Raw genomic sequence first — 13,021 nt, 5'->3', positions numbered from 1 at the left:
CACCCTGACTTAAATACAAAGTAAAGAAACCATTAATAAATCTAAAACATTCATACTTTTAGAAAACTAAGTCTTAGAATTGGTAAAATACGCTAGACATTTGTAAAACTCAGTATTTACACAATAATACAGAGTTGTATGGAATGTTTTGGGGGGTGATGGAAAAAATAATTATTCACTTTATGAATTATATTATTTGATATCAGTTAAAGGAAGAGTAGATTAACTGTTGGAAAAGAACCCCTTCTGAGCACCATTAACATTGCTATTATCTTCAACATTTATCTAGGTACCAATGGTCAAACAAGAATCACTGGATTAGCATACAAGGATAGATAAAGCAGGTGTAATGGTGAGTTACCCTGAGTTTATAACTTCTTGTTAAACTTTTTTTGTCCTAATGCCACATTCAACATTACTGGTTACATCATGCTGAGAAAATTGGAGCTGAATGCCTTTCCCAAAGATATGCCATGGAGGCCGACAAGCCAGGACTGGGAGGATATTTAAATCAACGGCACTTGGTTCATGCATCTGACACTCGACCAACTGAGCTACAGTAGCTCCCCCTCCCCAAATGATTAAACATCATACCATGAATAGATACTTTTACTGCCCATACAATTCTTCGAAGTCAAAATAGGACAGATGCCATTTTTTAAGATAAAATAACTGTTTCTTACAAAGTATTGTCCTGCCCTTGAATTCCAACTGACCTTGACTCTCAACCTCTGATGTCCGCTTTTCTGTAAGTAGAAAAAGCAGAAAATAACTCAGTGGAACAGAACTCACTAATAACAAGAAAATATATTATAATTTTTGTAGTTCTGCTCTTATAAGTTTGTTGAGCTTCAATGTTAGTTATCCTATACATGCAGGCTGTACATAATACTATTGCAATAATTCATACAGTATAAGTCATATAAGATACTGTACCACCAATAATATAAATTCATACAAGGTGGTCAACATACTGTGCTAATATAGATTCATTTAAGGTGTACAAAATACTGTGCTAATATAGATTCATACAAGGTGTACAACATAATGTGCTAATATAGATTCATACAAGGTGTACAACATAATGTGCTAATATAGATTCATACAAGGTGTACAACATAATGTGCTAATATAGATTCATACAAGGTGTACAACATAATGTGCTAATATAGATTCATACAAGGTGTACAACATAATGTGCTAATATTGATTCATATGCTAATATAGATTCATACAAGTGCACAACATACTGTACTAATATAGTCATACAAGGTGTACAACATACTATGCTAATATAGATTCATAAAAGTGTACAACATACTGTGCTAATATAGATTCATATGAGATGTACAACATAATGTGCTAATGTAGATTTATTTAAGGTGTACAATATACTGTACTAATATAGATTCATACAAGGTGTACAACATATTGTGCTAATATAGATTCATACAAGGTGTACAACATACTGTGCCAATATAGATTCATACAAGGTGAACATCCTGTGCTAATATAGATTCATAAAAGTGTACAACATACTGTGTCAATACAGATTCAGATGAGATGTACAACATACTGTGCTAATGTAAATTCATAAAAGTGTACAACATACTGTGTCAATACAGATTCAGATGAGATGTACAACATACTGTGCTAATATAAATTCATAAAAGTGTACAACATACTGTGCCAATATAGATTCATACAATGTATACAACACAACATACTGTGATAATACAGATTCATTTAAGGTGTACATCATACTGTGCTAATATAGATTCATACAAGGTGTACAACATAATGTGCTAATATAGATTGATATGAGGTGTACAACATACTGTCACGACAGTGACAAAACAGATTCATACAAGGTGTACAGTATGCCAGTATAAATTCATGTGAGGTATACAACATACTGTGCCAATAGATTCATATCAGATGTACAATATACAGTACCAATATAACATTCATATGAAGGGACTCGCAATTAAGTTATGTTAATTTGTTTTATACAATTAAAAAAATTCAGTATATTAAATATCGTCCAAATATAGCAATGGACATTACAGATGCCGTTCCTGAAATGACTGGCCACATAGTAAGACACAATTAATCATTGTATCTTATGGTTTTAAACTGTCTGATCCCATCCTAAATGTTACATGAAAGTATGCAATGCAAAGAACAACAATAACAATAGTCAGAAAATTTAGTGTTGGCCTGCCCAGGCTTTTTCTCCATTTAGAATTTGCTGATATCTGCTTGTGGAAGAAAAAAAGAAAAAAAAAATTGAACCCCTTTACAGATTGTTTTATCAAGTGGCTCTCATCCTTTGAGTGAGTATTGGTATCTTTGAGACTACGACGACTTAATGTACATGACGGCAACAAAACTGCTATGCAAAAAAAAAAACATTTTGATATGCTGAGACTTGGATTCCCCATGTACAATGTACTTCAACAAACTGCAGCAAAAAAATTTCAGAAACTGCTTTGTCCTCCAAAGACAACCATAGATGTTGAAGAAAAGTGACTAAGATGGGATAAGTTTCGAACGCACGGTTCAAGTCATACTTTTTCCTTTAAGCATTACAGTCTGTATGAAAGCTGTTGCCCATGAAACACTGCAGTCATTCTGGTTACCTAAAAATCAATTACTCAAGTACAGTGTTATCGTTAGAATGACTCCAATAAAATATACCTAAGGCTATGCAAGAATTTCACTCAAATTCTGTATCTAGGTATACCAACAATGTACATGTACATCAGTGCATGAGTACCACTACTATCAAACAGAACTATACATGGTACTATCAGTTTTTTATGACCAAAGGGATTCTTAGTACATATAACACAAGGGATTTTAGTGTGGGGGGAAAAAGTCAAATATATAGCAGTACCAATGTCAGGTTTCTAACTAGTAATATGTTGGGGGTGTGAATATGGGAATTTCAGAGACAGATGTGAGGGAAGCAATGATAAATCTGGGTAACTAGGTCAGCATAACAGAAACTAATGTAAGTTGGGTGTGAGAACACATCAATAGTAAGTAAAGTTTTGGGGTTCAGGATGACTTTGACAATAATAATAATAATAATAATAAATGTAATAATAATAATGTAATCATAATAATCTTTTATTTATAGACCGTGACTCATTAGTCAAGGACTATTCTCCCTTGAGGCCCTCTTAAGCAGTGGCGTAGCTGGGGGGGGGCAGGGGGGTACATATGTCCCTGGGCGCCAAGGTACAGGGGCGCCAAAATGAGGCTTACAACGTTACATTATAATAAGTAAACAAGGGTAATATTCAAAAATGTGATTAAACGGGGAGGGGACTGGGGCGCCAATTTTATAGTTCGTCCCCGGGCGCAAAATATCATAGCTACGTCTCTGCTCTTAAGGAGAGTATAACAATGTACATTATATGAAGATAGCAATAATTACTGTTTATTTTAACATGTTTAGTATTAAAATATTAAATTCCATTATCTATTAGAAACACATACTTGCTCATGATATCTCTTCTTAAATACACTAATATTTTCAGCAGATTTTACATGTAGTGGAAGCTTGTTCCACGGAACTGCACCAGAGTATTGGAAACTCTTTTTAAATTGTTCTGTTCTTGGTTTTGGTGGTAGAACATTTCCATGTGATATTGATCTCAACTGGTATTGTGTTGAAAAAAACCTGAATAAGTCCTGAAGATACTGTGATGCAGTTCAATGTAGACATTGATATAACAGAACTGCCTTGTGAAAACCTATCCTGTCATATATTGTGAACCATTTGAGTTCAGTATATAATGTTTTTGAGGGATGATCAATAGATGCATCTAAAATTAAGCATGCTGCTTGTTTCTGAAGTTTATAAATCCTGTCAAGCTCAGATTATGCACAGTTTCAAGATACATTTGAACAATAATCCATTGTTGGAAGAATATGACTTGTATTATAGATTTCAAGTTTCCAAAGATAAATATTTCTTGATTCTGCTGAGTAGGGCAATTCTGGATGACAGTGGTTTACAAAGCTTATCAATACGGTCATTCAATAATAAATTATTATCTATGGTCACACCTACAAGCTTTTCATGTTAGACATTTTTTAACTGATGATTACTTATTGCAAGAGAGATTTATTACAATCTAAATTTACAGGTCAGCATCATGACATCTGGATAGCTGGGTTATATTCCTGCTGTTTCAGTACCATTTAGTTATGGTATGATCTGGGGGAAGGGAGCTGTCATTCATCTAGAAATGGTTAGCCAATCATATTCTGTATGTGAAGAAAGGGCGTGAGATTAAGATATGTGTATACAGATACAAGATATAGTGTGGAGTTGCAGTTCAAGGATGTCTGCAAGCACAACATGAAAGCCCTTGATATCAATGTCAACACCTGGGAAGAGCTTACTCTAGACAGGTCCAGCTGGCAACTAGATACGATGTCATAGCCTCAACTTGATTTATTGTGGTTGAGGCTACAAACTGATCCCATATCATGTAATGGAGCAAAAAAATTCGTCACTAAAGTCAGAAAAACAAACAGTGTAGAAATCAAATACGTAAGTATAATCGTATTGTGGAAGAAATTTGGCTTATTTTGAATTTATTAAGCCCTTACACGATAAAATAAATTGCCATGTTTACTCTAACCTTATCCTGTCCGCCATGACAGATAACGCGAGACTCTCGCCGTGACCCCTTTTCTACGTAAGTCTTGCCAGACCATATTTTGGATTTTCTACGCTATAAAATTATCAATTAAGTGCGAATAATCGCTTCTTGGTGGAATTTCAAAGTTGCAGGTAAACCGTATTTACTTTTAATGCGCAGAATTTCTGACCCAAACGGCGCCAAAATTTTACTACGACTTGTTTACATTTCCAAAAAAGGCGCCAATGTCCATTATATGGCACACAAACAAACAAGGCTGAGAACGGAAGTAATCATTATTTGAAATAATATGGTGGACGATCTAAATGAAAATAAAGGCTAAAAAAGGTAAACGAGATTTTACAACTATTTCTACAATGATTTTCGATACTTCCGGTATTAAATAAGAGGACTACTCAATTTATTGGATTACATGCAAGGAATATGTTTAAAGTTTTATTATTAGGCTAAAGGAACGCCGGGTGTGAATCACACCCGGCTTGCTCCATTAACACGTATGCGCTCATGTTAGTACCCTGTCCACGAGGTACGAGTAAGGGTACTAATATTAGTACTAGCTGGCAACATGGTCTCATCACTGGCCTGAAAACCTGTGAAGACAAGCTACCCTTGCTAGCTGATGAAAAGTGATCTCACAACCACCAACAGGGGCATCTCTTATGGGTGCACTTCCATCATCTAACAGGATGCCAACAACAATAGTGTGGAGTTGAGAAAGCAGAAGAAAGGACACAAAGCAGAAAGAAAAGCAGAAACAAGGCAGAGAAAGAAAAAGGGACAGCAGAGAAAAGATGTAGTTGGAAATTATAAGAACCAGATAGAGATTTACAAGATGGGGAGTTATTGTTGTTGTTGTTGTTGTTGTTGTTGTGGGGTTTAACTCCATTTTTCAGCACATGATAGGCTATACATGGCGGCCAGTATTAATGGTGGAGGAAGAATCCGGGAAAGCCCCAGAAAGAACCACTGACCCACAAGAAGCTACTGGCAAGCTTCAAGATGGGGAGTTAAGAGAAGGAATACCTAACAGACACAATGGAGTGATAGATATTTTTCTGAGTGGAAAAATATAGTGAGAAACAATGTAGATAAACATTAGTGTAGAATTTGGAGAGGTGGACAGAACTTAGTGTGTATATTGGATACAAACAGTATATTACAATATGACTTAGTGTTTTAATTAGTATACCAATGGTCCCTGCCTCACCCCAAAGTCAACAGAAAGACCCAACTAGGTCAGACAGACTGTACCTAACAGGTCTGAGTTTCTTGAAAATTTTGTCACATTTTATGAACAATACTATGAACTTGTAAAATTACTCGCTGATATACATTCCACTTAAATTTACAATGGAAATGTGATCAAATAGCAGTTCCTGGGGAACAATTCACTTCTTGTACTCTTTCATAATTGTAAAAAAAAAAAGTAATTTAATCATATGTTCTTGATAGGATAGTATTTATGTATTGATGTATGATAAAAGCTGATGCACATGCTCTGACAAAGAAAACAATTCTTATGGATGCATGTGCCAGACAATAATATCCACAAGAAAGCTGGAAAGGCATGTAAAATGAGCAATAACTCAAAATCAGTGTTCAAAGCTGTTGGAGATAATGTGCCAATGTTTGCTTATCATTTATATAAAAATAAACAACTTTCTAGGACTTATTTTGAAAAACTTTCACTGAGGAGAAGAACCATTATCTCCAGGTGCCTGTGGGCTGAGGACGAGATCAACTGTCATCGGATAAGATTTCCTCTCATCTCTTTCTATCCTATTGCTCTTCTTTAGCTTAAAACTTAGCAGAAAATGGAATAGCTAAGACAAAAAATTAAAAACAGCTTTAAAATGATTTAAAATGTAAGCTTCATTAGTAATATAAGTGCCCCTCATAATGTGTACATGATAGTAAACAATAAAACAATGAAAGGTGATCAAAAATCTATTGCAGGCAATAGCCATCTTCCCTGTTCCAAGGAAGTCAATATTAAATTAATGTTCGATGGAGGATAACAAAAGTAAAGGAAATGATGTAAAGCTTACTTTACTCTGGCTATTCATGATCAAAATATACTGCTCCTGTGGCCTACGTGATTAGAGCATCCAACTTGAATGCAGTATGTTGCAGGTTTGAAACCCAGCAGTCATACCAAAAACATGTAAAATTGGTACTAGCAGCTGCCTTGCTAGGCACTCAGCATTAAGAGGTTCATATTAGGACTGGTCAGCCCAGTGTCTAGATAATCTGACTGAGTGAGACATGATGCTACCTGTCTGTGGCATGATGCCCAGGTGCTAGACATCACTATAAACTGCCACACTACAGACATAGTAGCAACATGACTAAAACTGTTAAAGCAACATTATAAATCCAAATTACACACATAAACACACAAACATTTAAATAATGTCTTTGCTAGTTAAATGGTAATTAGTGTCATGGTAACAGATTGGCTTGGTTTTGTGGATTTAGCAGCATTTTTCAGAACCTGTTGGCTTAGCAGGACTCCAGAAAGAACCACCAACCCATAGGAAGCTACTACCAAGCTTTCACTCACAACCACGCTGGCTGGGCCAAGACTCAAACTCACTCAGCCACCCTGATCCTTGATATAGTGATACTAAGAGGTTCAGAAACAATGCTAAAAGAAAACAGACCATCTGCATGTATTTTGCATTGAAATATTTTCAGAGAAACAAGAAACATTGAACATTTACCTAATAATAGTATAAATAATAATAACATCAATAAACTACAATAATAACAATAATAATAATAATAATAACTGGGTAACTGATAAGGCAACTGCTTTGCAGTAAATCTGTGCAAGGAGAATCTGGTCTCTTCAGACAAGTGGTCTTTCCTAGCAATGGTCATTCAAGACAGGTTTACTTGTCTTAAAATGAAACAAGTGAAATACCTGCAGTCTGGGCAGGTTGTAACTAACAATGATAATACTTGTAACGGCTTAACACATTAACCCCTGAAGTTTTTGTATTTTTTGCCTGAAATTCGAGTAGGAAACACATTTTGAAAGCTATTTCTGAACAGATCCTTAAAACACCAAATCCCAGGTGATCTTTCAATAACATACAGCTTTGATTTGTAAGAAACATCATTTTTCATTGGCTGATTGGCTCGCACATAAGCAGAAGGGCAAAAGTTGGAGTTCTTTCTGTTTATGCTGAACAGAACCATTATTTTCATATCAAGACAACTCTTTATTCCAAATGGCCATCTTATCCTTCTTTTTGCAAAGGTTCATCTGTCTGTTTGCAGTTCATACCAGTTTGCCTTTAATCTGATAACAAAAAGTATAAAATCTGGAAACAAAATCATATTCCAACCACAGGCGAAACTTGGTCAGAAAAAAATCGGGTCCCAACAATGTGTTTCTTCCCTCTGTATTTTGAAGTGCAACTAGAAATTCCAGATTATTTGGTATCATTGTAGAGCTATATCTGTCTACCTTTCTATAATACCACCCACTTTAGTGTATCATACATGACCATGACGCTACAGACCTTGGCAGTAGGCTACTAGCTCCTGCCATGTTAACTCGTCTCTAGGGTTTAATGTGTCAATGAGCTGCACTTAATCTGATCCAACCGAATTAATGTGCCCCAGATGCCTGACCATCCCAAATACTTGGGTATGCAAACATTGTGTAATAAGAGTTAACTCTGACCAGTATTTCCAACTGTTCTACAGCAAAAGTGTGAACAGAATGCCATAGCAGTGTTAGGGACCAGCTTCGCACTGCTAAAAGAGACTGCCGTAAAGCTGAAAGGCCTTGGCTTTCCACCAGACTCATAAGCAAATCTATGAAGCCGCTAAGAAGAATGTCACAAATATAGTCCATGCAGCGAATTCAGCCCACTGCACTACTAAGATCATGGAAAGTTCCAGCTGCAAAGAGCTCTTTCGAGATTACTAACAAGCTAATGTCAAGGAACAAATCTACACCACTTCCAACTACCTTCTCTCCAACTGACCTTCCGGACATGTTTGCAAATTTCTTCCATGACAAAGTACAAACCATTAGAGATAACCTTGACACCACAATTTCAACTGACTCATCATCACCTTACAGTTGGGATACAGAATTTGAGCAGCAACCATTAGCAGGATTTGAACCTGTCTCTATGGATTTCATACATACAATCCTGATGAAGAGTGCACCAAAGTCATGTGAAGCAGCAGAGAGGGTGAACAGACCATAGAATTCCGACAAAACAAATAAAACAAACAAATAAATCATCTCGTAGAAAGGTCAAGATTTTACAAATGAACTTTTCCTTGAGATGTTTTATTTCTGTAATGGACGATTGTGCTAATAAAACCTCAGTTCGAAATAGTATCTGAAAAAATAAAGTACTCTACCTGTTTATTTATTTCTTGTTTATTTTTTTGACGACCAACGTTGGTAGGTACCCTCTCTGCTGCTATTAATTTACCACCATACCAAGTTTGATGAATATTTTTCAACGCGTTCTCGCTGTCGTTTTTCCTCATCTGTTTCATCTTCATCTGAATCTTCGGAATTTGTTCTATGTTTCAAGTAATATTCAAGTTCTGATGGTGGTTTTTCTATTTTGGGATTTATGTTTTTTCTTTTTCTGTAATAGTTCATCAAACTTCGATATCGATCTCCACCGCAATTTTTACAAATCTGATATAATCCTCTAACGCCGTTGTTACAACCAACACAACCTCGTGGACCAGCATGAGGGTTTTTCTTTATAAGATAATTATGTTTCTTGCAATATTCTCCACGGCATTTTTTATTACAATTGTTAGTGGTTCCTTGACGTAACCACGCACAGTTGTTCATTATATTAATGATATCTATTTAATTAAATTTAATTTTATCATCACCCCTGTTACCCAAATATTTTATCAATACCCACACGATATCTTGTTTTTGGATCATGTAAATTTATTGTTATAAATCCATGCGGGGTAGCTTGCGCTCGTGAGAAGAAATTTTTGAATTTAATTATATCCATGTCACCACCACACCAAGTTTGATGAATATTTCGCAACGTGTGTGTGTCTACGCCATTAAACACAACTAAAATGTTGCAGTTGTCTCTGATCACCTTCGGAATTTGTGTATATCGTTGAGTAACATAGATCACATCTGTATTTTTGTGTCTCCCTCGGGAAAATATTCTGGCTGGATTTGATTGTTTATCTAGCATCACATCGTCGTATACAACTAAATTATTAATAAATCCGTCTATGGAATCTACAGATGGTGCTTCATCAATATCTGTTATAAACTCTATAACATCATTACCTTCATCCAGTAATCGTGCGTTTTCATTGAAATCTTTAAGTACATCATAACATCGTTGATCATCAACGGATGGTGCTACTAAATACAACTTATCCCATTTCAACCATCTCATTATCAGATTAAGTAATAATTGCGTCTTACCCGATCCAGATGGTCCTATGATAATCATTCTGATGGAGTTCGGTAGCGCAGGATGATGCTTAACTGGCTCTCGTTGCCGAGTTGCTGAGAAATCAATTATATCCATATATATTATAACATGAATTTATATTGTTTACGCTGTAGAGTTAAAACTCCAACTACTGATTTAGCTACAGTTATAACAAAAAATTAAAAAATAGCATACGGTGGAAAACGTTCTATATGCGGTAGAAAGAAATTTTCGTTTTTACCTAATAAGCGCGGTGGTGATATTGCTAATTTGATATCAAAGTTTCCAGGTGCTCCATGGGCTAAATACAGCGGAGAAAAACATCTACCAGGATATAATTATTGCGGTCCTGGTACTCGACTCGATATCAGGCTCGATAATCAGGATCAACCAAAACCAGGCGAGGAACCAATAAATGCTATTGATCGAGCTTGTCATGCTCATGATGTAGCTTATAAAAGTCAAAATCTACAAGATAGGCATATTGCAGATGTAAAATTAATTCATTCATTAAATTCTATAAAAAATAAAAATATTAGAGAATCATTAGCTAATTGGTTAGTAAGATCCTCGATGAAAGATAAATTAGCGATTGGGGCTGGTAATTAATAATGGAATCAATTTATTATTCACCGAGAGGATACTGGAGAGGCAAAGCAGCAATTGGTAAACTCGCTGATGCAGCGGCGGTTAAACATTCTACTGCTAAAACGTGGTTATCTAAACAAGCAATATGGCAAATTTATCTACCACGTCCTAAACAAATTCAGTACGCGTATTTCGATGTCAGTGTTCCTAATGAAGTTCATCAAGCTGATATTCTGTTTTTACCGCATGATACTGTGCGTGGAAAAACGTACAAATACGCGCTAACCGTAGTTGATGTTGCAAGTAGATATAAAGAAGCAGAGCCGCTATCAGCGAAAACATCATCTGAAGTAGCCGATGCGTTTGAACGAATTTATCAACGAGGTGGTGGACCACAAGGTGGTCTACGATGGCCACAGCTACTACAGGTTGATCCTGGCAAGGAATTTCTTGGTCCAGTATCATCGCTGATGAAACAACATAATACCAAAATACGACGAGGTCATACTGCAATTCACCGTGATCAAGCAATTGTTGAGCGATTTAATCGAACACTTGCTGAACGGTTATTTGGATATCAATACGCGAGGGAATTTATTCAGGATAAAAGATCTCGCGAATGGGTGGCAAGATTACCAGGTGTGATAGCTGCATTAAATAATGAGATCACACGAACAACCAACATGAAACCCATTAGCGCGGTCACAAAAAAAAATATACCAACACAACGGAAAGATGCTGGAAAACAAAAAATATTAGGTGATGTCACAGTCAGATATTTATATGAGCCTGGTGAACTTGAAGGTGGTAAAGCGAGAGCAACTGATCCTATTTGGAGTGTTACCACACACAAAATATCTACCGTGACAAGATCCACTGGAAGAAATGTAGGCGTTTCCAGACCTGCAATCTACAGATTAGATTCGGCCGCTCCTCAACGTGGATTTACACGTGAACAACTACAAATAATTCCAACGGATACACAACTACCACCGCGATCACTCCGGTGATTTCGATCACTTAACTAGCACTCAAGGCGCTAGCGCCAAGGGTGCCTGCACCTCTACGTTGATTACACTCAAGACAGGTTAACATGGTATTTTCTCGTGTATGACCGCGACTATTATCTTTTCTATCTACGGTAAATTGTCTTGAATCATTACTCGAATATCACCATAACATTATACAATTACAACTGGTGCAATGATTATTCTGCTGCTGTTTTAACTCAATAATAAATTCAACATCAAGATCAAAGTCACGTTTATTTTTTTTGTCAGATTGTTTGTATCCAATTAATTTTTTTCTTATTATATCATCATCGATGATGTTAAATTTATCAACGATTTCAGGAATTATGATTCTACGTAATTGAGTTATATTTCTGACCCTCGATACCGCTAAATAAACTAAATTTGACCACTCGATGCGATCGTCTACAATCCAGACTCGTGTATCAGAAATAGTTAATCCCTGAGACGAGTGGATTGTCATAGCGTATCCCAACACCCATGGAGATTTGTCAGCGCGTAATGCATCTTCGACCACACTGATATCAACGGCGACAATATCATTTAATACGAGATTCTGTTTCCTTGACTCTGTCAAGGGTCCTGGAATATCAACATTAATATTCTGTTTTCGTGTATCTGATGGTCTATAACATAACGGAACGGGTAGTTCTGAATATTGTTCTTTATGTAGCTGAAATAACTGTTGTTGTAAAGCGTCTCTGATTATTTTTCTACTTGCTACGATCAAATCGGTGGGTCTCCATGAGTTCAAAAAATCACTCATTGATGTCTCTGAGATCACTCCACGTAATATTTCACACTGAATTTTGTTTGATTGTAATCTGATTAATTTTTTAAACTCCTTCAAATTTGCATCAAGAGCTCTATGATCATCATCTATTTCTTCGTAATAATCAACGAAATTTTTTAACCAATCATGTGGAGATGGTCCAACAAAAGGCGGAGGTTGACCATGATCGCCACACATTATTATGGCGGTATTTTTCGTCAACAACCAATCAAGTAACATTTTTAATGTATCCAATGACACCGTACATATCTCGTCCCAAATAATTATTTTAGGTATATATTTTTCTCCCATTCGTTCAGGAGTCCATGTATCTCCGCGCCACCGAAAGAAACTATGATATGTGCACGATTGTACTTGCCGCTGTTTCATCTCACGTGTGAGTCTATGTGTGGGTGTCAGCACGATTATATCTGAATTTCTAAAAACATTAATCGTTCGAGTTGTTTTGCCGCATCCACCAGGTCCATT

The 13,021-nt window shown here is 36.1% G+C and overlaps 1 protein-coding gene across 1 annotated transcript in view; it reads right to left on the bottom strand.

Moving 5' to 3' along the window:
* The window catches only part of LOC149789623 (band 3 anion transport protein-like), a 256,790-nt gene that overhangs the window by 197,740 nt on the left and 46,029 nt on the right, over window positions 1–13,021 (bottom strand). Inside the window, exon 2 of the mRNA XM_089971657.1 lies at window positions 684–746. The gene's annotated coding sequence lies outside the window, so the exon portion shown is untranslated. The remainder of the gene's footprint in view (window positions 1–683; window positions 747–13,021) is intronic.

Source organism: Sinohyriopsis cumingii, chromosome 10, assembly GCF_028554795.1.
Source record: "Sinohyriopsis cumingii isolate HCF-2022 chromosome 10, ASM2855479v2, whole genome shotgun sequence".
Taxonomy (NCBI): Eukaryota; Metazoa; Mollusca; class Bivalvia; order Unionida; family Unionidae; genus Sinohyriopsis; species Sinohyriopsis cumingii.
Note: the sequence above shows the minus strand (reverse complement) of the source record. Positions and strands in the feature narration are given on the sequence as shown.